Genomic DNA, 25,142 nt, shown 5'->3' with positions numbered 1-25,142 from the left:
TCTGATTTCACACCAAGATGTAAATTATGAAAAAGGGGTCAACAGTCAGTTCTTCAACCAGTGTGTTTCCTCCAGCTTTGCTATTTGAACAGAAATAGTGCATGCCAGCAAACTGAACGCTAGTTTGGCCATCAATCTTGTGCCTTTCCCATCATGCCTGCAGAACTCAGAGCTCGGCACTGGAGAAGAATCAGTACATCAGGATTTCATGTGGCAAGGTCAATTCCAAACCAATGCCCACAGTTCGTATATATTGTGCAGGAAGAAGGCAGGTGCAACTGTGGGAATGTTGAGGGATGTGGGAGAGGATATATTGTTTTAGATATCCTATCCCAACTTGCGTTTACAAGCTCGATAATATCAGCAGAGCTAACATTCCCTTTTTACTTCATATGCGCAGCAGATAGTTTGCATAGACTCGCTAGAGTCATTAAAAATATTGTCCTGGTGTCTTCCCCTTTTTATCCCTCTTTCAATAAGACACTTCACAGTGTTTGGTAAAGTGTATAACGTTTACTTACAAGTAATCATCATCTAGTCACATAAGGATCCTAGAGGCAGGCTTAAAAGTTACAATAATATACATATGGTGACTTTCTCTTTATGAGAGAAAGTCCCTCTTTTTACTTTTGGCCTAGTGCCAACGGTGCATTTTAATAATGCTGCTTTTAAACTGTCTTAGAGATTAACACAACTGACCAGCGACATGGAGACTCGGCATACACTACAGTTGGAAGCTCCCAACTGTAGAGTTCACCCCCAACTGTAGAGTTCCATATAAGGAAGTTGGGTTTGACTGCCCCTGTCCTTTTACATCCCACATACCCCTTCTCAGGCAAATTCAACTTTATTCAACCACCCAGAGTCCCAGCTTGACTCGTAGATTCTGGAAACTCTCTCTAGGCAAGGGTTTTGTCAGGATGTCCGCAGCCATCTCATTGGTGCAGCAGTACGACAGTTCCACAAGTCCATCCTGAACTGCCTGACGTATAAAATGGTATCTCACACCTATATGTTTTGTCCTGGCAAGAAACTTTTCACTCTGTGTCAGTTTTATGCAACTCTGATTGTCCTCCAGCAAACTGACAGCTTGCTTTCTCACCAAACCAAAGTCCTTGATGAGTTCATCGAGCCAGGCAATCTCTCGGCACGCTTCCGATGCAGAAATATATTCAGCTTCTGTGGAAGATAATGCTACACAGTTCTGTTTATAACTGCCCCATACAACAGGTCCATCCCCAAACATAAAAACATAACCACTTGTTGATTTATAGTCAGCATTATCCCCAGCCCAATCAGCATCAGTGTACCCAATTAACTTAGGATTTCTGACAGCTGGTAGCCTTAATTTACAATTCAATGTACCCTTCAAATATCTGACCACCCTCTTAACACCAGCCCAATCATGCTCAGTGGGAGAACTCACTTTCCTGCTAAGAATCCCCAATGCATTGGCTATGTCAGGTCTACATGTGGTAACTAAATACAAAAGTTTACCAATTACCGACCTATATTCACTGTTATCTGGCAACAGCTTCGAATCCTGCTGATTCTTCAAAAAGTCTGTGGCCATGGGCGTTGCAACTGGGTTTGCGTCTTGCATCTGCATGCATTCAATCAGTTCATTTATTTTCTGTCGCTGGCTGAGAAGGAACGATCCGTCTTCCTCTCTTTCCACCTGGATTCCTAGGTAGTACTTGACATCTCCTAGTTCTTTGACTCCCACCTCTTTGCTGAGGTGTTTCACAATCTGCACATATTCTCTGTTATTTGATGTCGCGATAATCAAGTCATCAACAAAAGCCAAAATATATGAGAATTGTCCATTACCTGACTTACTGTACAAGCATTTGTCAGCGTTTCCTTGCTTGTAGCCAAGTTGCATTAACATTTTGTGCAATTTCTGGTTCCAGGCTCTAGCAGCCTGTCTCAAACCATACAGTCCCTTCTGCAACTTGCACACTAAATGTTCCTCATGTGGTTTCACAAAACCTTTGGGTTGTCTCATATAAATTTCCTCGGAAATCTGTCCATGCAAAAACGCAGTGGCAATATCAATGTGCTTTACATTCAGCTGCTTGGATGCTGCAATGCTTAAAAGCATTCTCACGCTACTGTATCTTACAGTCGGTGCAAACGTTTCATCATAATCTTCACCATATTTCTGTGAAAATCCTTGTGCCACAAGTCTAGCTTTGTAGCGTTGAACTTCCCCTTCTGACCCCTTCTTAATCTTGAAAACCCATTTACAGCCAATGGCTTTCTTACCCGGAGGTAGTTCCGTGAGGGTCCAAGTCTTGTTTTGATGCAATGCATCCATTTCGTCCTGCGTGGCTTTCCTCCAGAGATTAGCTTCCTTAGGTGGCATTTTCTGTATCTCTTCCCATGTGGAAGGTTCCTGTGGAGATGCCGACCCTGCAAAATAGGACAGCCGTGGTGCTGGAACACCCCTGTTGGTTCTGGATGAGCGTCTGATCTCTGGTTCTGGAACCGCATCAACATCCTCATCCTCCTCCAATGGTGGCATGTCTAAGTCGTCCTCTTCATCTCTGAAGCCAGTAGGAATTTGATCCTCTGCATGTTCTGGTGCATTCCCTGTAGGGGGTGCTATGACATTAGAACGCAGATTAGCACTTCTTGGGGTTTCAGAAGGAAAATCAATAAGTTCTTGAGTCCATTCTGACTCCTTGGAACAGTCAATAACTGTATTCTTTGTGTTAACCATCGCATGCTCATCAAAATAAATTGCATGGTGCGCACTGGTTTTGCCACTTTTTAAGTCCAATACTCTGTAGCCTTTCCCTCCAGATGCATATCCAACAAAGACACCTGCTTGTGCTCTGGAGTCTAGCTTCTGTCTGTGTTCTTTGGGCACGTGATAGTAGCACAGACTTCCAAACACACGTATGTGACAAATTAGGCACTTTGCCATGCCAAAGTTCAAATGGTGTGCGCTCTGCTCCTTTTGTTGGCAATCTATTCTGCAAATAAACTGCTGTGTCAGCTGCATTTCCCCACAGCTTCTGTGGCAAGGATGCTTCCTTTAGCATGCACCTTGTCATTTCCATAATGGATCTAAATTTTCTCTCTGCAATGGAGTTCTGCTGAGGCGTGAAAGCGATTGTAGTTACGTGTACAATTCCTTCCTTGGCCATGAGAGTCTGCATTTCACGTGAGCAGTACTCACCTCCATTGTCAGTCATCAACACAGCTGGAGCACGTTGGAACTTGTTTCTGACCATGGCAATGTATTCTTTGAACATTTCCACTGTTTCACTTTTCTCTCTGATGAAATATGCAACACAATATCTTGAAAAATCATCAATAAAAATTAGAATATACTTGTTGTTGCCAAGTGATGGAACATTAATTGGACCACATAGATCCGAATATATGATATCAAGCACTTTAGTGCTTCTTTGTTCTGCACAACGTGGAAAAGAAGGTTTCACAGCCTTCTCAGTAATGCAGCTTATGCATTTTGTCAGAGCCTCTTTGCTTTCTTTTACCTGTAAACCTCTTACAAGATCACCTTTTTGTAGGTTCATAATGGTGGTGGTGTCTCTGTGTCCTAGTCTCCTATGCCATAGTTGCATATCAGCTTCATCTTTCTGGCTGGAATGCGCTACGTTTGCAGACTGGGTCTCTGAAATATCAATCTCATAAACACCATTAATTAATTTTGCTTGAATATACAGTTCACCATCTTTAGTCACATTACACTCTCCATTTCCAAATGTGATTTGGAAACCTTTCTTGTCCAAACTGGACACACTGAGTAAATTGCAACTTAGTTCTGGAACGTACAAAACTTTAAGCACTTTGGTCTTAACAGGTTCATTGTTTATATTGAATTTCAAGTCCATGGAACCTGCACCTTTTGCTTTAATAACTCTGCCATCTGCTATCTCTATTTCAGATTCTTCATCTTCATTTATCTCATTAAAATTTTCTCTTTTAAATGAATAATGTGAACTGGCTCCTGAATCTAAAATCCACATATTACGTTTATTTTCACGGTTATGAACAGCTAAATTCCTTTCTTGAAGTAGCATAGTGTGTTCAAATTTCCCCTTCTTTTGCCATTTTGGCTGAGAGGTTTGGGAATTCTTTGCTTTAGGAGGAGCTTTACAGTTCCTAGAAATATGGCCTTCCTTGTTGCAATTGTAGCAAATTATTTTCTTGGGCATTTCTCTGGACTTTGTAAATTGCCTGGACGCATAATTACTGTCCTTGCTTGTGGCATTTCTTACTGGAGACTCTGCTCTCTCTCTACACTCTTCTCTTAAATGACTGGTCAGGTCTTTGAAAGTTAGACCTTCTCTATGGTCCATTAGACTGACAAATGGATCAAAACACGGTCCTAGGGATGCTAGCAAAAATGATACCTTTGTTTCTTCATCAAAAGGCTTAGGAGTGAGGTCAATCTTTTGAATAATCTCAGTAAATTTGCTGATGTGTGCTGTGAATTCTCCTTTATAATTCATTCTCAATCTGGTTAATTTATACATCAAGCTTCTGTAGGAGTTCCTGGAAGATTCTCCATACATGCGTTCAATGTCTTTTAGGATATGCATCATCTTTACTATTTATTAATGATAGATGCTCATTGCGAAGTGCACATAGAATTATATGCCTAGCTTCACTGTTCTTGCGCTTCCAAGCTGCTATCTTGGCTAAATCCTCTCTACTTGTGCCAGTAGGCATGGGATCTTCAACAGCCTCCAAAACATGCTTTGCATCTAGATATGCTATTAAGCGCTGCTTCCAGTGCATAAAATTATTCTCACTCAGCACAATCATCCCTAGTTTGTATCACTATCAAAATTTGCACTAGCCATCTTAAAATCCAAAATTTTTGAAAAATGTTCAAAAATCTCAAAATGCAAAAATCTCTAAACAAATCTTCACTGCCTTGGATTACTGTGAACACTGAGGGAGGGGAGGGGTAGTTAATTCCCCTTTTCAGCACAATGGATGCTTTAGGCCTTGTGCTCACCAGGAAAATCCACTCAACTCAAAATTGCAATCCGATGCAATCCTTTAAAAATACACAAAAATATGCAATTCTGGGCCCATAACCCTTTGTGGGAATGTTGAGGGATGTGGGAGAGGATATATGTTTTAGATATCCTATCCCAACTTGCGTTTACAAGCTCGATAATATCAGCAGAGCTAACATTCCCTTTTTACTTCATATGCGCAGCAGATAGTTTGCATAGACTCGCTAGAGTCATTAAAAATATTGTCCTGGTGTCTTCCCCTTTTTATCCCTCTTTCAATAAGACACTTCACAGTGTTTGGTAAAGTGTATAACGTTTACTTACAAGTAATCATCATCTAGTCACATAAGGATCCTAGAGGCAGGCTTAAAAGTTACTAAATAATATACATATGGTGACTCTTTATGAGAGAAAGTCCCTCTTTTTACTTTTGGCCTAGTGCCAACGGTGCATTTTAATAATGCTGCTTTTAAACTGTCTTAGAGATTAACACAACTGACCAGCGACATGGAGACTCGGCATACACACTACAGTTGGAAGCTCCCAACTGTAGAGTTCACCCCCAACTGTAGAGTTCCATATAAGGAAGTTGGGTTTGACTGCCCCTGTCCTTTTACATCCCACAGCAACCACCTCAGAACTCTGAACTAAAGACTCAAGCAGTCTGTCAGCCACCACTGAAGAAACTATATGCTTACAAACACACACCAGCTGAAAGTCCTTGTGCAGCTTCAATTATTCTCAATGGAGCCAAAATTACTCCACCTGTAGTCCCTTTTTATCTAAGTATGTCTGTTCTCTCTAAACAGGTGCTAAGTGCCAGTGCTGTTCATGCAAAGTCACAATAAAAAAGGTATAATAGTTACTTATCAACCAACACCCAAGAGGAAAAGTCTGCCTTTTCACTAGCCTTGATTATTATTTCATTTCTGTTTACTAACTCACTCAGAATCTATCACACTGCCCTAATAAACAAAGGAAGTGTTGTCCAGTTGTATTAAATTCCTGTTAATTCACAGCAATCCTCAAAGCATCTTGTAATAAATGAAGGGAGGACAGGAGAGATTTTTGCTCAAAGCAAAAAAAAATCTTTTTTAACGCACCCCAGAATAGAACAATTTTAAAACAGCATCTGTATAAGCGTTTACCAAGTTTTCAAAAATGAAGGTTTCCACTGATTCCAAAAATGCTATGAAGTAACCACCTGGAGCATTTTTAAATGGAAAGGGAGAATATGAATGTAAGCAGTTAACAAGTATGGAATCTGTAAATGAAGAATTTCATAAGGAGGGCTCTGATTAGGAACTTAAGAAAAAGACTGAAAAGATTTACCATGACCTCCATATGACAAACCTGCCTTCCAAACACATAAGCCAAGATTCTGAGCATGTCGAGGGAGTAAAGACTGCAGTTTCTCCAATATAACCTTAGAATGCTGAAGTCAGGGAGTTGGACCTCGCTTCGACTAAGCAACTTCTGTGAGGATTGCTAGAGCATCATCCCAAGTCATTAACAGCACACATCTCTGATTCCATTTCTCTCCTGGTTCTTCTATTGGCCGATGCCCTCCTGGGCTGCTAAATGAAGCAAAATTTATCTTCTGCCCTGTAGTAGCAAGCATGGATGAAGAGGTAGGCAACAGACATGGGGAAGAACACACCAAGAGAACTGAAGGAGGATTTCTGAGACTGCAGTTCAGCAACCCCACAGTTTACCATGTTTTTTTTAAAGCATCCTTATTCCTAGGCACAACCCAGTCCTTTTATCTCCATGCGGAAACAGATTCCAGCATCACTGGGGATTTTTAATACTGTACTAGCATAGCAAAGTGTATAAGGGGTAATCTCTGCTCAGAATGCAGCTATGCTCCAAGAATTTTTTTTTACATGCCATGTTTTTCTAGAAGTCACATTCATGATATGATCCTCAGTACTTTGTCTTAATTTTATCCCATTTCATAGAGCAATTATGAAGAAATTTCCATGCCACACAAGACTCAAGCTTGAAGCGTCTAGTGCTCCATTCACAACTATTTTCATGGCCCTCTCAAATGCACTAGTAGAAAACAAGGCCATTTACAGCTACTGTTGATAAAAAAGCAAAAGAGGAAACATGATTATGGGTATATTTTGCAGTATATATAGAGGTTGCCAAAAGATGAACACCAAACTAGCATTTAGCCAAAAGCAAAACAAACAAACAAAAACCACCAGAGAACATATTTCCCTGCTATATTTATAAGGCTGTATCAAAAAATTTTTTGCCTTTGTACCATTAAAGCATATTAACTCAGCCAAGTTTTAAAGATCTGATAATATACACTTATTGTTTTGGCCAGACAAAACAACACAATCATATGTATGACACAAACAAGGCAAACCCATAAAAGTCAGTGATGCTTACTCCCAAGTAAGTGTTGTAGGATGGCAGCCCAAAGTATTATGTCTGAAAGCTTATTTTTAAGAGCTAGCTATTCAAGAATCTACCATGTCTTTTGGAATGAACTTTAATTTGCCTACATTAAATAAGTTACAATCCCTTCACCACTGAAATGATGTGTGTTTTCTAGAAAATTATTCAGTGGCCTAAATTGATTGGGGTCCAATTTAGCATGTTGATTTAACTTAGTGGAGAAAATTGAAAGAATTATCCAATGTTATTTTTACAAGCTGTATAAACACCTCAGTTTTCTCTAATTGCCCAAAGTATATGAAATGAAATGAAATATTCAGTTACGGGGGGGGGGGGGTCAGCAAAAGATATGAAATGCCCAGTCCTATACAAGCCTACTCAACCAACAACATTTATTCATATATGGTAGTTTTAATGTAGTTTAATTTTGTTTTTACTTAAATAATTGTGATCCTCAAATTTTTGCAATTCAATAGCATGTAATTCCTTTATATAAATTAAATACAAGAGAAAATGGCACTAAACTGTTAATACTGATTTTAATGCGCCCAAATAGTTATGCAATTATATGCTTCCAAGGAATAGGCCAAAGTTAATTACAACTTTGAAACTGCTCAATCTGGTACCATATCCATTCATGATGCTATGGATTAATTTTGTGATAAAGATGTGCTTTTTCACATAAGGATCCTTTTCCACAAAAAAATGCAGTAGTGGAAAATGTTCCACCCCACTTATTCTCATTAGCATTTATTTTAGTGCATTTATTTACAGGTATGACAATCTAGTGTTCAGATAACATGCAAAGGAGAGCATTGGCCTTCTCGTGGAGACTGACTTGTATCAGGTTGTATCCATAAAAACCCCATGGGCATTTTAGAACCCTGGAAAAATCAAGGTGATGAGGCACAGGGAGATTCTGCAGATACAGAAAACACTCCACAATGTCACCCTCCATGAGCTATGGGGGGACAACAACTAAGGGGGAAGAGTTAGTGTACTTAGCCTCCCTGTCCCGTCCCGTCCCCCACAGTGTTCATAAAACATAGTTCATAATGCCTCCCTAGCACTTTTGCATCAGCAAAATCTGAACCCCCAAAGTATCTGGTCCCATCTAGTCTACTTTTGTGCTTTGTAGTTTCATTTCTACTACCACCCAGCCTGTTTTGCACATTTATAACATCTAGGGTTGGACTATACTCCCTAAGCATGGTCCAGAGGTGCATGAGGCTGCCACATGATTCTCTGTTCATAGAACTCTATCCTCTCATGAATGGACACAATTAAGAAAATCACTATGGTAATCTAAAAGATTTAGACTACCAGATTTTGTAATAACCGCCATAAACCATACCGAATAAACCAATGTGTTCTCACTTTCACCGGCCTCGTTCACATATAATGGTAACTCAAACTATGACTTATTTGGACCACATGAACATAGTGGTTCTTGCTCCTTTCTAGTCCTTGCTACTCGAGTTTCATTCTTCTTATTCAGAATGCAAGCAACTAAATAAACTTCCCAACTATACTTCACAAGCCCACCAAAGACAAGCACCCTGGTCCATCTAAAAATATAGACAGAAGTTGTGCTTTTCTTTCTTACATATCAGCTCTCGTAGAAACGCTTTCGTTGGCCTGGCAGAAGCTCCTGGTTAATGGCTTTAGCGGGTGTTTAATAGTGGAACTACATAAATCCCATTAAAGCCATCAGAAGTAATGATGTGGCTGAACCGTCCCTCTGAAAGGAGGCCGTGTTTCACTGTCTGACTTTTCTAATGAATGAGGAGAGTCGGAGATCTGTCAGGGTTTGAACGTTAGCACTTGAGTACGCAAAATGGCAAGTTCACTCCAGGGCTATGCCAAATGGACAAAAGTTTACAAAAGTACAATCATATTTTTGAGAAGTTTCATCTGTATTGAAAATTGGCTTCTTCTTTTTGATGGAGACAAAATTCTTTTGGGGGAAGGGATCCAAGTGCCTAGAATTTCATTTTTCCAAGAACAAAAAAAGCCTGTTCTGAGGTCATTATTTTAATTTTAGAAAATAAAAATGCCTGCCACCATAAAAATGTCTGCCTCCTTCGTCACACACTGGGGACTACTGCTAGGGTGGGCATCAGCTGAATGAATATCTGCAGGAGAGGTGCAAATGAGAACAGCTAGAGTGGGCACAGCACCCCTAGAGCAGCTCATTTTTTTCCAAGAGGTACAGTATAGTTATTTTTAAACCTCAACTACTAAGAAAAATGTTTTTACAGATGGATTTCTTTTCTTTCCCCCTTCTTTTTGATGAGTATGTCTTACAAAAATTCCAAAGATGTTTTATTTGAAAGCACATCCAAATGTTTAAAAGGTGCTCCATGTTTTTTGGGGTACGGCAGGTGGGGGGAAACCAGAAATCAGACATACATGGGTTTGTTATTAATCAGAAGCAAGTCTCACTGGGTTCCAACGTTATGTGACTAACTGCCAAGAAGGGATGGGAGCGAAAGATTGGGTTCTGATAGTATCTAAAGGCAAATCTACCCAATTTGCTCTTTGCAAAGCACAGCGACCCTTCAAACTGCACACTTCTCCAAATTACCGTATATACTTGAGTATAAGCCTAGTTTTTCAGCACATTTTTTGTGCTGAAAAAGCTGCCCTCGGCTTATACTCGAGTGAGGCGGGGGTGGGGGAGGCGAAAGAAGCCCTTTCTCTCCGCTCGTGCTGCCACCCGCTCTCCCCTGTCAACCATTCCTTAAGAAGCGCACAAGAACGGTGTACGCTTGTTCCATTCCTGAACTGCTCGCATAAATGCAAACTTGGCAAAGGAGGAAGAGGAAGGAGCAGCCCAAAGGGCTGCTTTCAGGCTGCTCGTTCCTCCTCCTCCTCCACAGCAGCAAATGTGAACCAGCTTATACTTGAGTCAATAAGCTTTCCCAGGTTTTTGTTGGAAAATTAGGTGCCTCGGTTTATATTCGGGTCGGCTTATACTCGAGTATATACGGTATGCAATGCACTTCTCTAGAACAAGCAATGTGTACTAACGTGAATGCATATACAGCTGCATATGTTAGTGAAAATGTACAAAAATAAAAATTTTGGGAAATATTCTAGAAATATGATTTGCAGAAATATGTACATAAGGCAAAACTGCATATAAAAATGTGTACAGTATATTAGCAGAAACTCACACTAAAATGCTGGTCAATTTTCATAAGGACTTCAAAAAAACAATTTATAAACTGTTGAGGAAATGTGAAGAACTCAACTCAAAACTGGAAAAATGAGAAAGAGAGAAACCATAAGTGACAGATTTGCCCAGCCCTACTCCCAAGTAAATTTGCTGAAGAATGAGTGAAACCATTCAAAGAAACAGAATCTGGGGGCTTTTCATGAAAGCATCTGTCCTCAAATTACTGGGATAATTTCACAAAATTTTAGTTGAATCAATTTTGTTCTTCTCAAAGTCTCTCTTGCAGATTTTGATCATTGATCGGGGTTAGGGCAGACTGTCCTTTCATTTTCTGCTATCCATCCCCTTCCAACCCCGCTAAGAGCACATTTTAACACCCTTTGCCCTCCTCTTCCATATTCTTACTGTGGTTAGCCAGAAGTAGTGGATTCAAGATGGATCAGGGGAAGGAGTACCCAACCTACAGAAATCAAATGCTGTTTCCTGAAACTGGAGGCAAGCAGTATTTGCTAAAGACCTCCAATCTGTCATACCAGCAGTTGGAAGGTAAGGATTTCCCATTGCTTATTGTGGGAGAGCCTCAGCTGAATTTAGGCAATATGCAACACAGAAACAGTTGGAACTCCTTTGAGTACTGACTATGTGTGTGTGTGGCTTTTTCCCCAGCCAGAACTCAACAGAATTCTGTTCTGGCACCTCTAAGGTGGACACCATTGCCATTATCAGAGAACAAGGGAGGCATTCATGGAGAGTTCCGGCACCCCTTTTTCTAGAAAAACAGGTGTGTGTGTACATTTTCAGTGTACTTTCTGTATTCAGGTAATACACTTGAGGGGTTGCAGATGTACTTGTTAAAAGAAAAAACTGGGGAGGAGAGAAAGCTAAAGGACTCTCACAGAATACCCCTGAGAATGTTCCACATCTGTTTCATACTGGTGTCTTTTCATGTTTGGATCTGGCTGCACTAAATATGCCTTCACTCGCTCTGTGGGGGTTTCTGTTTATAGTCTAATTTATCACTTGATGGTTAATGGATTACAGAGCACAGATTCACACTGGAGCTCCCTCCTTTATAGCTCCTGATACAATGGATCAGAAAACCGCCATTTAATATAGCCATAATATTTGTCAGAGCCTATCAAATCCCTTGGAGCCTTCCACTGTAATAAAATGCACAGAGTGCGTGCATGTTTTTGAATGTATGCATGCTGGCTGTCACCTACTCTGTACTAGATTTCTCCTTTTGGGGCAGGTACCTCCCATCTACATTGCCTTTATCTCAAGCCAGCCAGCCATATTTCTCTCCTGGAAATAAAGTGCAAACTTCTGTTTACCAAACCTCTCATTTTGATCTAGCATTCTGCAAGACATTGCAGCCTTCTGCTCAGATGTTGAGCCCCATCCCTAGTACAGGGGGACATGCCTCTTCAATTTTCTCTCATTATCATTTTCATATGTCAGCTGTTCTATTGCCAACATGCTGTTTCTATTAGATTTCTCTCCCCTCCCTTCCTCCTTACTAGCCTACTTCATTTTGGAGGAGTCATTCTTTTTAGAGAGTCTGTAACTGAGACCTAAGCATGATAGGTAGAGAGTTCTTTTTTGTGACACTATCTCCACGTTTTTTGCTGCCCATGGTAACCATTTTGTGCTGGCATCCATAGCACTTTTATCAAGATACGAGCACCAACATCTCACTTCTCATAAAAAATGTGCTAGATACAAATCTTCAGAATTATCTTCAAACAACCCTTTATCTTTTAACATAGAGGTGAACATAGGAAGCTGCCTTATACTGAGTTAAACCATTGGCCTATCTAGCTCAGTATTGTTGATACCAAGAGCAGCTCTTCAGGCAGGATTCTCTCCCAGCCCTACCTGGAGATGCTGAGGATTGAACCTGGGACATTCTGCATACAAAAGAGATGTTCTACTACTGAGCTATGGCCCCTGAGGAGTTTAAGATGACAAATTTTTAAGGGAAACACCCAATTTAGAGATAAAATCTGGTACAGAAAAAAAGACACTATAACACGACTCACACTGGCTTTCAAAGAGCTTTTGGCTAAAGCAGTACTTTGAAACAAGGGCTGGGAAGTACAATGTGGGGTGGGTGGGGGGGTGTGTGTGTGCATGTTATCAATTTTAGACCATGGGGTTGGAAGGCTGCCATCACTGCTGTCAGAACTTCAAAAGGCAAGAGGGCTTTTAACTAAAGGTTTTTGGAGCACTTTCCTGAATGTTCAAGATTGCAGGAGAAGGCTTTTTCCCCAAATACTAACTGCCTTGAAAAATATGTTCATATTTATAACCCACCTATCGCTCTGTTATGAACCACAGCAGCCAACAGAAGACATGCAGAACCACAACTGGCCTAAACTGTTCCAACTGCAGGACAGAACGCCACCTATGAAGCAGATGGTTTGAGTCCCAGACTTGAGCTGGCATTTGTAGGATTTACTAGAGATTATAATGCTGTCAAGTTTTGGCAAAAGTATTATTTTCAGTTTAGGCCTTCAGAGGAAAGAAACCATACAGAAAACACAGAAAAGAGAACTGCTGCCATTACAACACTGCTGCTGTCCAAAGATGCTGTCCAACTTGGCACCCCAGATCATGTCCGTTATTTCATATCTGACCTCATTTTATTCTAGGCCGAGTTCTGTCTTATTACACCTTAGCCTACACAGCCCCGGCTTCATTCCAATCCATTGTTTCCAGTTGGCTAAAGACAAAACTAGTAGGACTGAAACATTTGAAATTAATATGAGTTGCAAAACAGTATTTAGGGGACACTTTCCCCATAGATTCTATTAAACGTTTACAAATTTGCTTCCCAATTAACAGAAGTACTTATTTTCAAAACCACAAACTGCAAGTGCTGCCTTTAAAGATATCTCACCTTCTTTCACATAAAGAAGGAAATGACCATTCTAATGTTAGTCTACATCTGTAAGTCATTTAAAATAAAATGCTTCTTGCTTCAGAACCAAGTTATGTAGCAACATTCAGGAGTAAATGTAAAACATAGGAAGCTGCCTTATACTGAATCAGACCATTGGCCCATCTTGCTCAGTATTGTCTACATTGACCAAGCCCACAAAAAAACCAACTGAGAAGCAGATGAGGTTGCCTGGACAAGAGGAACGCACCAGGGCTGGATGGGGTGCCCATGCTGCTCTCTGCCTGGAAGCTGCTTCAAGGACCCCTTTCCGTCCCAATACCTTTTCCTGCTGGAGATCCTGGCGGATTCCTTCTGCGGACAAAGCAGGTGCTCTAGTGTTGAGCCAAGGGGACGCTCCAGGTGTTGCATGAGGACTTCAACGCCTGATAGGTGATTTTTGGGCCCCCACCCATGGGCCTACACTGCTAGCGGGGGCCAGTTTTGCCAGCCCCTGGGTATGCCTCTGCTGGCCAACCAACTGCAATTTCTTCAATCAGGTGACAATTCCAGGCTTTACAAAGAACTACACATTAAGAAGATGGCAGGAACCCTCAGTGCAAATGTCACATCCATTTCGGGCTTGCCTGATCTTGCAAGGGAAGCCAAGTGAACAAGAAATGCCACCTATGCTTTCAGCCACCACCACAACAGCCCCATTAATACTAAGTTCCAGCCTCTGTTGGCTCTGGTTCTTCGAGGTCTTGACTCCTGACTCCCATTTGGCTCATGTTCCCAGCCTCATACTCCAGTGCTTTCCCAACTTCTTCAATTTAATAGTGGCTCGCCTCCAATCAGCAACTGTCAGGGCAACCTCAACCCTGCCATCTCCAAATTAAGCTTCTTTCTCTGAGCACCCAGTAGCTGACCTGGTAAAGCACCTTGCAATTTTAGATGCACAGACCATTCTTGGCCCTCAGCATTAAGTTATCATTAGCTTATACATTTCATTAATACAACATATATCATCTTGTGTCGATGCAAAGAGGTAAATTAGCGCAAAACATGCCCTTTTCGGGGAGGGAACAATTAAAAGCTTTCCTTTCCAGGTCTTCATTTTCGATGCTGGATTGCTCACTGCCTGGAATAATCAGCTACTCTGTAATTTGGTGCAGAGTTTTATAACACCACGATCAAAAGCCATTACACAAACAATCCTCCCCAAACTATTTCTTTGACGATTTCCAGGCACTGTTACATTTCACTTCATCTTAAAAAGCCACCTTGTGAGCATTAGGAACAAAGCAATTAGCTATTTTATGCTTACAGGCTTAGAATCACACAGCAGGTGAGAATCTGATCATCTACCAATCTAGCCCACTGTACTGAGGCTGGTTCCCTTCGGCGTTAATCTACATCCACCTCCATGCAAGAAAGGTTACATCTGCATCATGCATCTAAAGCACTCTTATACCACCTGAATGACTGTGGCGCGCACACACACACACACCAAGAATCTTGGGAACTGTAGTTTGTCCAGGGTGCTGACCTCGCAGAGCTATAACTCCCAGCACCCTTAAACAACAATGATTTCGCCATCCAATGGCATGGATTTATAAGACGGGCATAAGACCGGATGACAACAACAAAGACACCACAGACAAATTGTGAAATTTGGAAATACTTGTTAGGGTGGAAAAACAATTGTGAATATGCATATTCTACACACAAGCTTATTATCATGCAATGGAAAATGCATGCAGCCTATATATTTGTACCTTGACTATTTTATGTTGTTAGCGTTAGACTTGTTTGCATGAAAAACTTAAATAACATGTTTTAAAAAAAAAAAAAAAAAACGCAAACTACTTTCCAGGATTTTTATGAATGTTAAAAGTGCCAGTAGAATAATTAAAATGTATGGTATAGCTGTAACCAAAACTGAATCTCACCCACCCAAAACAACAAAGAATGGGTGTATGAGCAAACAAGGCACCTTGTGCTAGAGGCACCTGTACAGTTTAACAAAGTTGAGCTTTTTGTTGTTGTTCAGTCGTGTCCGACTCATCATGACCCCATGGACCGGAGCACGCCAGGCACGCCTATCCTTCACTGCCTCCCACAGTTTGGCCAAACTCATGCTAGTTGCTTCAAGAACACTGTCCAACCATCTCATCCTCTGTCGTCCCCTTCTCCTTGTGCCCTCCATCTTTCCCAACATCAGGGTCTTTTCCAGGGAGTCTTCTCTTCGCTAGTTTAGACTATTTGCATCCTGACATCTTCAAGGGAAGGACTGAATTCAAACAGCAGACTATGCTACGTGGATTCCCTGCTCTTGATCTACATCAGTAGCAGCCAGAACTGAAAAAATCTATTGAATCTTCATAGCCTCAATTCATGCAGCAAGTTCTGCTTCACGACATGGCTAGAACGATGGACAATGGCCACAGGGTGCCAATCCCCATTGCAAAAATAATGATCCGACGGGCGCACAGTAACAGCAGCTGTGAACTGAAATCACCCATCGTCACATCTTAGAAGTTGCCTCACATGTATGTGCAACAGACACTACTTTCCAAAGGTACAAGACTGGAGAGCATGTTGACGCTAAGGAACCATTGCTCCATGTTATAAATTCCTACACAGAAAACAACTTTGTGCAGAAATTTGATCTTTACCTAGTACAAACCACAATAAACTTTGCCCAGCTCATACCACAGCACGCAGTAAGCTCACATGCACCCATGCAGGGTCATAAGACATAATGACATGTAGGTAATACACCAATATCTGCACATGCCTTCCATGTGACCATTTTGTAACATGTACAACAAACTGTACTTACCCAAGCTATGAGCCACATACCTATTTACGATTTAATTGACAGTTGTTTGATACTAGCATGCCTTTCCTAGGATTCAGTCCAAGGCAACTATCTATAAAAGCTGTGCAGGTGCTTGACGAATGTCTGGAAGCAATATTGGGCTGGCTGAGAGCCAATAATCTGAAGCTGAATCTCAGTAAGATAGAGATGCTGTGGATGGTGGTTCCCATGTCCAGGAATTAGGTAGTCATCCTGTTCCGGAGAGAATTGCACTCCTTCTGAAAGATCAGCCTGGGGTTCCAGCCCGTGTTTCACTCACTATAGCCAGGTGGCCTCAGTGGCAAGGAGTGCCTATTCCTTGAAATGATTCATTCAATCCATCATTTTAATTGTATGCTGCCTTTCCAAAGCCAAAGCCATGCTCAAAGCGGACAAAGAACATATAAAAACTACATTACTGCAAACACATAGACATAAACAAAAAGCAAGACATCAAAAAGCAAACAACCAAACTGAAACACTTCTACACAAATATTAAAATCCGAAATATACAAAAAAATGAACAGCAACAACCTCCCCCAACAAAAATCCCCAACCAATACCTCAGTCCAAGATTCTGCTCAACAGCCTCAGCTTTTGCAGCTGGAGTCAGTTAGGGCTCTGCCCTCCCAGGCCAGGTGGAAAATGGCCTGTAAGGCACAGAGCAGGTATTCCAGGGCTCACAGCCTGGCCACCATGATCCATGCTCTTTATGGAGCTTTACAGTACCCCCACATTGACAAATTTAAAAATGGACTTTGAAATCCACTTCCAACTGCTTTTCACTGACATTTTAATGTTCTGTATTCAATGGCTGCCTCGGAAAAAAAAATGCCCTTGTTTACACTGAAACTGATATTTAATGATATAAACAATATTCTGCTGTTATCATAATATTTTCAGATGGCAGTTTTATGGGTTACAATATTTCATAGTGAAATGTTATCTTAAAATGTTGTGAGTCAACGTGGGAGGGTTAACTCTGAAAAGTGGCTTGTAAATAAGTAAATTATCACCTGCTTTCCCCCTACCTCCAGCCACTAGTCACAATGAGACCAAAGGCCACAGGACAGTAGAAGGCACATGTAAAATTCAGCCCCTCTCAGCAAGCCTCCCCCCAAAGCATACCACCCATACTGCCCATTACCATAGGATGAACAGTTGGACTTGGCAGATTCTACTAACACTACAAAAATAAAGCAAAGTTATTCACAAACTAACAGCAGCCACAATAGGCAATCCAAGTGCTACAGGTGACAGCATCTAGCTAGCATTTTCTTACCTTGTCAGAAACATTCTCCTTCCAGACAGGCAACTGAAGATACAGAGGCCCCCTTTTCTCACATTCCAAAAGCATGTAAAATCTTTGGGACCTGCCAAAAAGTTCCACAGCCCCTCCCACCTTCACATCCTGCTTGTGGGCTTTCCAGAGATATCTCATTGACCACTGTTGGAAACCACTGTTGGAAATGGTTGGATCATTGATCTAATCTTGCATGCATCTTCTTATGTTCAGTTCAAGAAATAAATACTCTGCCAAGTCAGCTCTATTAGCAAAATGCTTGGGCTTTCTTGTCATCTGAACGCCAGCTCAGATACCAAAGATGAGAGAGACATTTAATAAAAAGACCCAGTGCAATGACCCAACAGCAGAAATACATTATTTTATCTGGAAGGGGAAATAAAGAAAAGGCTTGGATGATCAAAATGAGTGAACATCGGAAAGGGTTTTGGAGAAGTCCATAGCAATAAAAGGTTGAAGGATAAGGGATGAGGCCACATTCTGTGAACCATATTATAGACCCACTGGTACACAGAGCAGATGTCCAAAACTTGCCATGGGTGATAGCAAATGCTGTATCATGTAGGACAGGTGTAGCTCAGCTGTGGTCCTCTAGATGTTGCTGGACTACAGCACCCATCATCCCAGGCCACTGGCTACTGGATGGGAATCCCAACAACTTCTGGAGGGCCACTCTGATTTAGGATAACTTACTGCAGGAACTGAAGCCCTCACATCAGGCCCACCAGCAAAACGCCATCCATGTAGATCATGTGATCCTGACTCAAGCAGCAAGTTGCCTTCACAGTTAGCAAGTCCTGCCTCATGTACCCTGGGAACACCAGTGTAAGCACTACCCTTTGGTTGCCAATTGGCTCGTCTTCAACTGGGAGTGGCTATTTAGAGCAAGAGCCAGCTTTACGGCAGAGCACCAGCCCCGACTTAGTATGCACTGCAACTATTTAAATCCAGGGCACGATAATATGAAAATTGCCCAAATTATACACAAACGGCTGACAATTAGCATACAGCAGCATGTGTTGTGACAGTTGCATCACTGTTCAAAGTGAAGCACTGAAGACCGAAAATGCCGAATACAACAAACAGATACACAAGACCAAAGATCAATTCCCAGTCCCAAAAATACCCCTTTTCAGAAGGTCTGACAATGATCCAAGAAGCAGCATGGATCTATTTAAAGTAGGGATGGGAAACCTTAGGGCCAGGGGAGAAACAAGACCCTCCAGATCTCTCCATTCATAGAACTGTAGAGTTGGAAGGGACCCCAAGGATCATCTAATCCAACCCCATGCAACGCAGGAATCCATTCAGCTCTCAGGATTCTACCCAAGTCATACCGCCTGCCCCCCAGCCTTCCCTAGACTGTCTCCATGCCCTCAAGTCATGGGTGTAGCCAAGAGGGGACAGTGAGGGGCAGCTGTCCCCCCATCCAGTAAATCAATACAAAATAACTACCGTATTTTTCTGTGTACAAGACTAGGTTTTTAAATCAAAAAAAATAGGTTTAAAATAGGGGCTCGTCTTATACACGGGTAGGGCTGAGGGGTGTTTTCTTAATTTGGAGTCCCCAAAAATAGGGGGTGTCTTATACATGGGGGCATCTTATACACAGAAAAATGCAGTAACTGAGGTTCCTCCCCCCCCCCCAAAAAAAGAAAACATAAAGCCTGACACACACACCCCAACATAAATCCTGGCTACCCTCATGCCTTGAGTACTTTGGCAGGCTAGGATGTGGCCTTTAACTCTGATAACACGTTGGTTGCCTGAGTAGAGACATGGGGGCGAGGTATAGACACGTCTGACTGTTGTATGGCTGGGAGCTGGGAAGGTAATAATCACCTCTGCTGCCCCGCCTCCTTCTGCCTCTGACCCCACCCATGGCTGGCATAGGGTGTTGGGGTGGAAAAGGTTCCCCTCTCCTGCTTAAAAGCATCCGGGAGATGATGGGGTGGAACTCACCTTGAAGGTGACTCAACCAGTCTTAATTCTGCTGCTCAAAAGAGTTCCTGGGTTTTAATTCAGCGCTACAATTAATATTGTGCTTAGTGTGTGCATTTTTATTATTTTTATTCAGAAGCTTTCCAAGTGTGCTCTGAAAGCATTTCTTCTCAATATAAAATCTATCTGTATTTACGGAGGAAAGGCCAGATCCCCACAGCTATCCCTAGTCTTAAAGCTATGTAGCCAGTTTAGAACTAACACTCTCTCTCTCTCTCTCTCTCTCTCTCTCTCTCTCTGACACACACACACACACACACACACAGGAAAGAACACTGCAAGCTACTTGACTACTAACAATGAAATAACCGCTGACTAAAACACAACATTATGGCAACAGCAGCAGATTAAGAAGTTTCCTGTAGGAACTACTACAGGATATCCAAGAACAATTATATGGGATAATATGTTCTCTTTCATTTTAATCTGTCAGATCTTGCCTCTATTGAAGTTAATGGGAAAATTTCCACCGACATGCAAGAGTTCCCAGATTTCATCCTGTCTATTTTGGCAAGGGATATCAAACTGCAGCCCCAGAGACTCAAATATCTGTAAAATGGTCTAGTCTAATGCCAACCTTCCCATCACAAAGGGTGATACCCAATGTTAATCGGAGTATGGATCTGCTCTGTTAGAGCCACTGAAATCAATACGCTTAAGTCATTTGATTTGGGTGGGTCTATTTCATGGGTGACTTACATCAAAAACTATTCATTACAAGGACTATGGTGCTTACACAGATAGTCTTCTTGGTTTTACTTTGGTACTTCCATGCCTTTATGTGTCATATGATTTTATTTATGGATTTTAAAAAATATTTTAGTTTTATTTTATTATGTGAACTTATACTGTATGAAACTAATATTTTCAAAGGCCACCCAATGACCATTTACTGAAGGACAGGCTAGGAGAACTAATAACGCAATAGCCACGCACCACCTTGAAAGTTATTTTCTAGTACTTTATTAAGTCCTTACACACACACTCAATGTAATGCAGGCTTCCAAACAAAACAAAATCAAACTACTTCATAAATAGTATACATATTGTCTTATGTTGCGATCAAACGAGGAGCACCAATGGTTGGTGCAGATGGTAGGCTCACTATTAACTTTGTCATCAAAACCCCCAGCCCTCACCCCAAATCTTTTGCACCGTGCTGGCACTACTCACCATTCAGCACTGAACATGCACATGCAAAGCTAACCAGACTACTTGCCCTTTCAGCATCAGCCCATCAGTAATCCATGGATTAGCAAAACAGACATAAACACTGATACTTCATGTCATGTCAGTCCATAGTAAACACTACTATGTGTGGGGTGAAGTCCGTACCATGTTTCACGTTTATACTGCTAATGGGCTTTGATTTTATCAATGTGTGAGAGGGGGGAGTTCTGTTTTTTTTTTTTCCTAAATGCTTGATAAAATACCAAGAACGCAATGTGGTGCATGGGTTTTATGTTGCACTTAGGGGTGTTGCTTAATGGACAAGAGATGAGAGATGAGGCTGTGGCAGAAAACAACAGGCCGGATCCCACCAGATAAGCCAAACCTTCATCCAAGGGTGTGTCATCCATAGGTACTGGTGTGGAAGCAGAACAGATACCCAAGCTTCCTCCCTTCCTGTGCAGAACCTCCAGCACCGATCAGCTGAGATTGCTTGTCTTCAGCCCTACCCATTCCCCTGGGTTGTGTGACCTAAGAGCTAGCGAAGGCAACGAAGGGGGGGGGGCGCCTCTGTGTAGTTTTAAAAAAATATAAAATATAGGCTTAAGACACAGGCATATGAAGAAATGCAGACCCTTTAGTCTTAAATGCTATTTGACGTGGTGGAAAGGGCACCACATGAAGCATCATTCTACATATGGTATATATGTATACACACACACACACACACACACATATATATATCTAACATATATATATCTCCACGCCTACATACCATCTATGCAAATGCAAATATAGCCAGCCACATACATATCGGTTATACACAGATGGGTGCCCCCGCCTACACCGAAATGGGGCTTTAATCGAAGGGCACCATTTATCAAGCGATTTCGCAAGAAAGCTCCAGACCTCGCCGTGATGAAGATTTTTTACTTCTTCTTTTTTTAAGTGAGGCTCTTACTCTGAACAGACTGTTAAAAAGCCACCATTCACACAACTGCAATGCAGCTTTTACTACCCCCACCGCGATCCTCCCCCCCCCCACCAACCAACCGCACGACCTCTGCCGTCCACAAAAGCGAGCCATCGGCAGCCAGGGCTTGCTCGGACAACGCAAGGGCTTTCACAATAAGATTAGCGATGCATAATAAGATTTATAACAATGAAAAAGGGAGGGCGGCAGGAGAGAAAGGAGGGGGGAAGGAGGCTGGGGGAGGGGAGGAAAAGGAACCGGGTGAAGTAAGGAGAGAGAGAGAGAGAGGAGAGAGAGAGAGAGGAGAGAGAGAGAGGTACAGCTTCCACTCACCTTTTACTTGAGTTTCATATTCTGCTATGATCTCTTTGTCTTTCTTGAACTTTGCTGAGATGACATCTTCGGGAAGATCTACCAAGATCCCAACGATATTTTTTTTTTCCACCCACCCCTCCTCCTCTATCTTTCCTTTCAGGAGGAGCAGAAGAAAGTCTCTCCGTCGGCTTGGTCTGCTCCGTCGTCGGATCAGCTTTGCAGCCTTCTCCGTTTTTTCACTTTGCTGCAAAGACAACACAGCTTCCCTTCTTCGCTCCCTTCCCCGGCATTTGCCTTCCGCGACCGGCGATCAAGCAGCAGCAGCAGCTTCAGAGAAGAAGAAGAACCTGGCAGATCCAATAATCTACAGCTATTGCCCTTGTACTAACAAGAGGAGTGAATGAAGCGACGGGGGTGCGGGTGGGGGGAGAGAGAGGAGGAGGAGGAGGAAGAGGAGAGGAGGAGGGTGTGTCACCTGCACCCAAGTAGCCTTCAAAGAGACGTTCTGTGTTGGAGAGGACGATTAAAAAAAAGAGGCGGCGATCCTATAAATCAATCAATAAATATATACAGCCAAGCCCTGGAAGCAGCTGAGGGGAGGGGCAGATCAGAGGAGAAGCAGCAGCACACACGCAAAGGTTCCTCCTTCCTTAGCATACAGGCGAACCCATAGCAAGGAGGAGCGGAGTGAAAAGCTCTCTGGCTCTAATCCAAGGGAAGGTCAGGTTGCAGAAGGGGATCGCATCCCCGCCTACGCCTCGACACACAGACGTACACGCCGCCCCCCTTCCAAGCAGGCTCGGGGCTCCCGATGCAGAACGGGGAAGGTGACAGGCGGCGAGGGGTGGGGGGAGCGCCCGAAGTTAGTTTGGCTGCTGCTGCGAATACATTGGCTCCGCCGGTCTGCGGCGCCGGTGCACGGAGCTGCTTTTGACTGCGGGGCTTGAATTAACTTCGCTCCACGTCACGCACAGGCAAAGCCCCTCCTCCTCCCGCATTTTGTAACAACTGGCACTTTGTAGCCTGCAGGACGCTTCAGCTCACTGCAAGGAGCAGGGAAATCAGCAGCAGCCCCGAGCAAAGCAAAACAACAAACAAACAAAAAAGTGCAAGGGGGGGAATCTGCGGGAGCATTCCTGTCTCCCGTGGTCTGCGAGAACAGCAGCGCCTGCCCTCCTCTCTTACGGAAATAAAAGATCTGGACGGAAGGGTAAATTCGAGCGGGAGGCAAATTGAGTATAGACCTGCATTAAAAAAAAATTATTGACAGGGCTTTTTTTTTTTAGCACTGAGCAGCGTAATAGTTTCCAAGTTAGCTTCGTGCAAAGTTTAGGGCGAGGGAAATCAAATTCTGTGTCGTTTTGCCCTATACGTGGTTCCAGGTAGGAAGCTGAGGTCGCAAGCAGTCGTCAGTTTTTCTGGGTGCACGCTTGGCACGTTAGCTTCCACACTGCTGCGGGCGGTTCTTGGAATATTTTTGTCCGGCCCCTCGATCCCTCCCTTCCCCCGCCCTTTTCCTATTCTGGCAATGGGTGCCCACAACTGCGCTGTAAGTTATTGACAATGCAGCAGATCCACAGTGCAGTCGTGGGGCATGCCTGCTGAGAAGTAAGCCCCGCAAAGTTTAATGGGACTTCCTTACTTCCGGTGTTTCCTGACCAAAAGCATCTCGTGCCAGAGGGTGTAGAAGAAATGCCTGATTTTGCTGGGCGAGGGGTTGCTGGGCCTTTGGCATACCTTAGCTGGATGGTTATGGCCTGTGAACTACAAGTTTACCACCCCTGGTAAATAGGCTAAAGAACACATACAAAAGGTCGTGCTGGACCCATTTGATCTCACAGGAAGCCCACAAGCAGAATTGATGTTTTACAGTATAATCCTCAAAGTAAGCACCAGTGAATACAGTGCCACTTACCTCCATGTGAATAGGATTGCAGCCTTGCTTTGCTATACCTATATTGCACACAGGAAAGTTAAGAACAGTGGCTGCTTCCAGACTATTGCTATTTTGGGGTGGGAATCCAGTCACATACTGGTAAATAATGAGGTTTTGCGATTATACTGGATTAGGAGGTCTTGCACAGCAAAAACCACTTCCCCAACAGGCTTTTGGTGGATAAAGAAGTGAAGGGGAATAATGGGGGAATAACACTTGTTCAGACCCAATGTAATCTAGTCACCCCTCAAATAAATCAGGAAGAATGCTCATTAAGCAGGTCATCTGGAAGCACCCAGTGAATTACTGCAGGCCATATAATGAGTCCAGCGAAGAAGTGCCATTTGAACCCAGGTTCAAGGGCAACACTCTCATCAACTGGGACTACATGCTTTCAGAAATTAATCTTATGTGCGACGCTTGTGCTTCCACAGTGATACACAGAAGTGAATCTCGCTGTGTTTGATGGAATGTACTCCCTGGTACAAGTGCATAGGATTGCAGCCATGAGTACCTTTGCAGCCATGGCCTGTTTGTTTCAAATAACTTATGCGTGGCTAACTGCACCACACTCTAACCACTGAGCTATCCAGCTGATGCATGTTACTCAAAAGTAAGACCCATGCTCATTTAGCTTACTCTCTAGTAATTGTGATTGAAGCCTAATGCGTACACACCATACATTTAAAGTGCATTCACACTCCAGATGATCCTGGGTACAGTGGTACCTTCGGGTTACGAACAGTCCTGCTTATGAATGCTTCAGGTTACGAACTCCACAAACCCAGAAGTAGGTGTTCCGGGTTGCGAACTTTGCCCCAAGATACGAACACAATCCGCTTTTGGGGCCGTGGGAGGCCTATGTACTAGGGAAGGCGCGCCCTTGGGTTGAGAGCCAGTGTGGTGTAGTGGTTAAGAGCGGTAGACTCGTAATCTGGGGAACCGGGTTTGCGTCTCCGCTCCTCCACATGCAGTTGCTGGTGACCTTGGGCTAGCCACACTTCCTTGAAGTCTCTCAGCCCCACTCACCTCACAGAGTGTTTGTTGTGGGGGAGGAAGGGGAAGGAGAATGTTAGCCGCTTTGAGACTCCTTCGGGTAGTGAA

The 25,142-nt window shown here is 42.8% G+C and overlaps 1 protein-coding gene across 2 annotated transcripts in view; it reads right to left on the bottom strand.

The window, feature by feature from the left end:
* SRGAP3 (SLIT-ROBO Rho GTPase activating protein 3) overlaps nt 1–22,267 on the bottom strand; it is a 183,564-nt gene extending 161,297 nt beyond the window's left edge. For both annotated transcript variants that reach the window (XM_033141150.1, XM_033141149.1), the window contains exon 1: nt 22,121–22,267. The gene's annotated coding sequence lies outside the window, so the exon portion shown is untranslated. The remainder of the gene's footprint in view (nt 1–22,120) is intronic.
* Between the last annotated feature and the right edge of the window lie 2,875 nt (nt 22,268–25,142).

The sequence above is a fragment of the Lacerta agilis genome, chromosome 2 (assembly GCF_009819535.1).
Source record: "Lacerta agilis isolate rLacAgi1 chromosome 2, rLacAgi1.pri, whole genome shotgun sequence".
NCBI classification, from domain to species: Eukaryota; Metazoa; Chordata; class Lepidosauria; order Squamata; family Lacertidae; genus Lacerta; species Lacerta agilis.
This window is presented reverse-complemented; position numbering and strand designations above follow the sequence as displayed.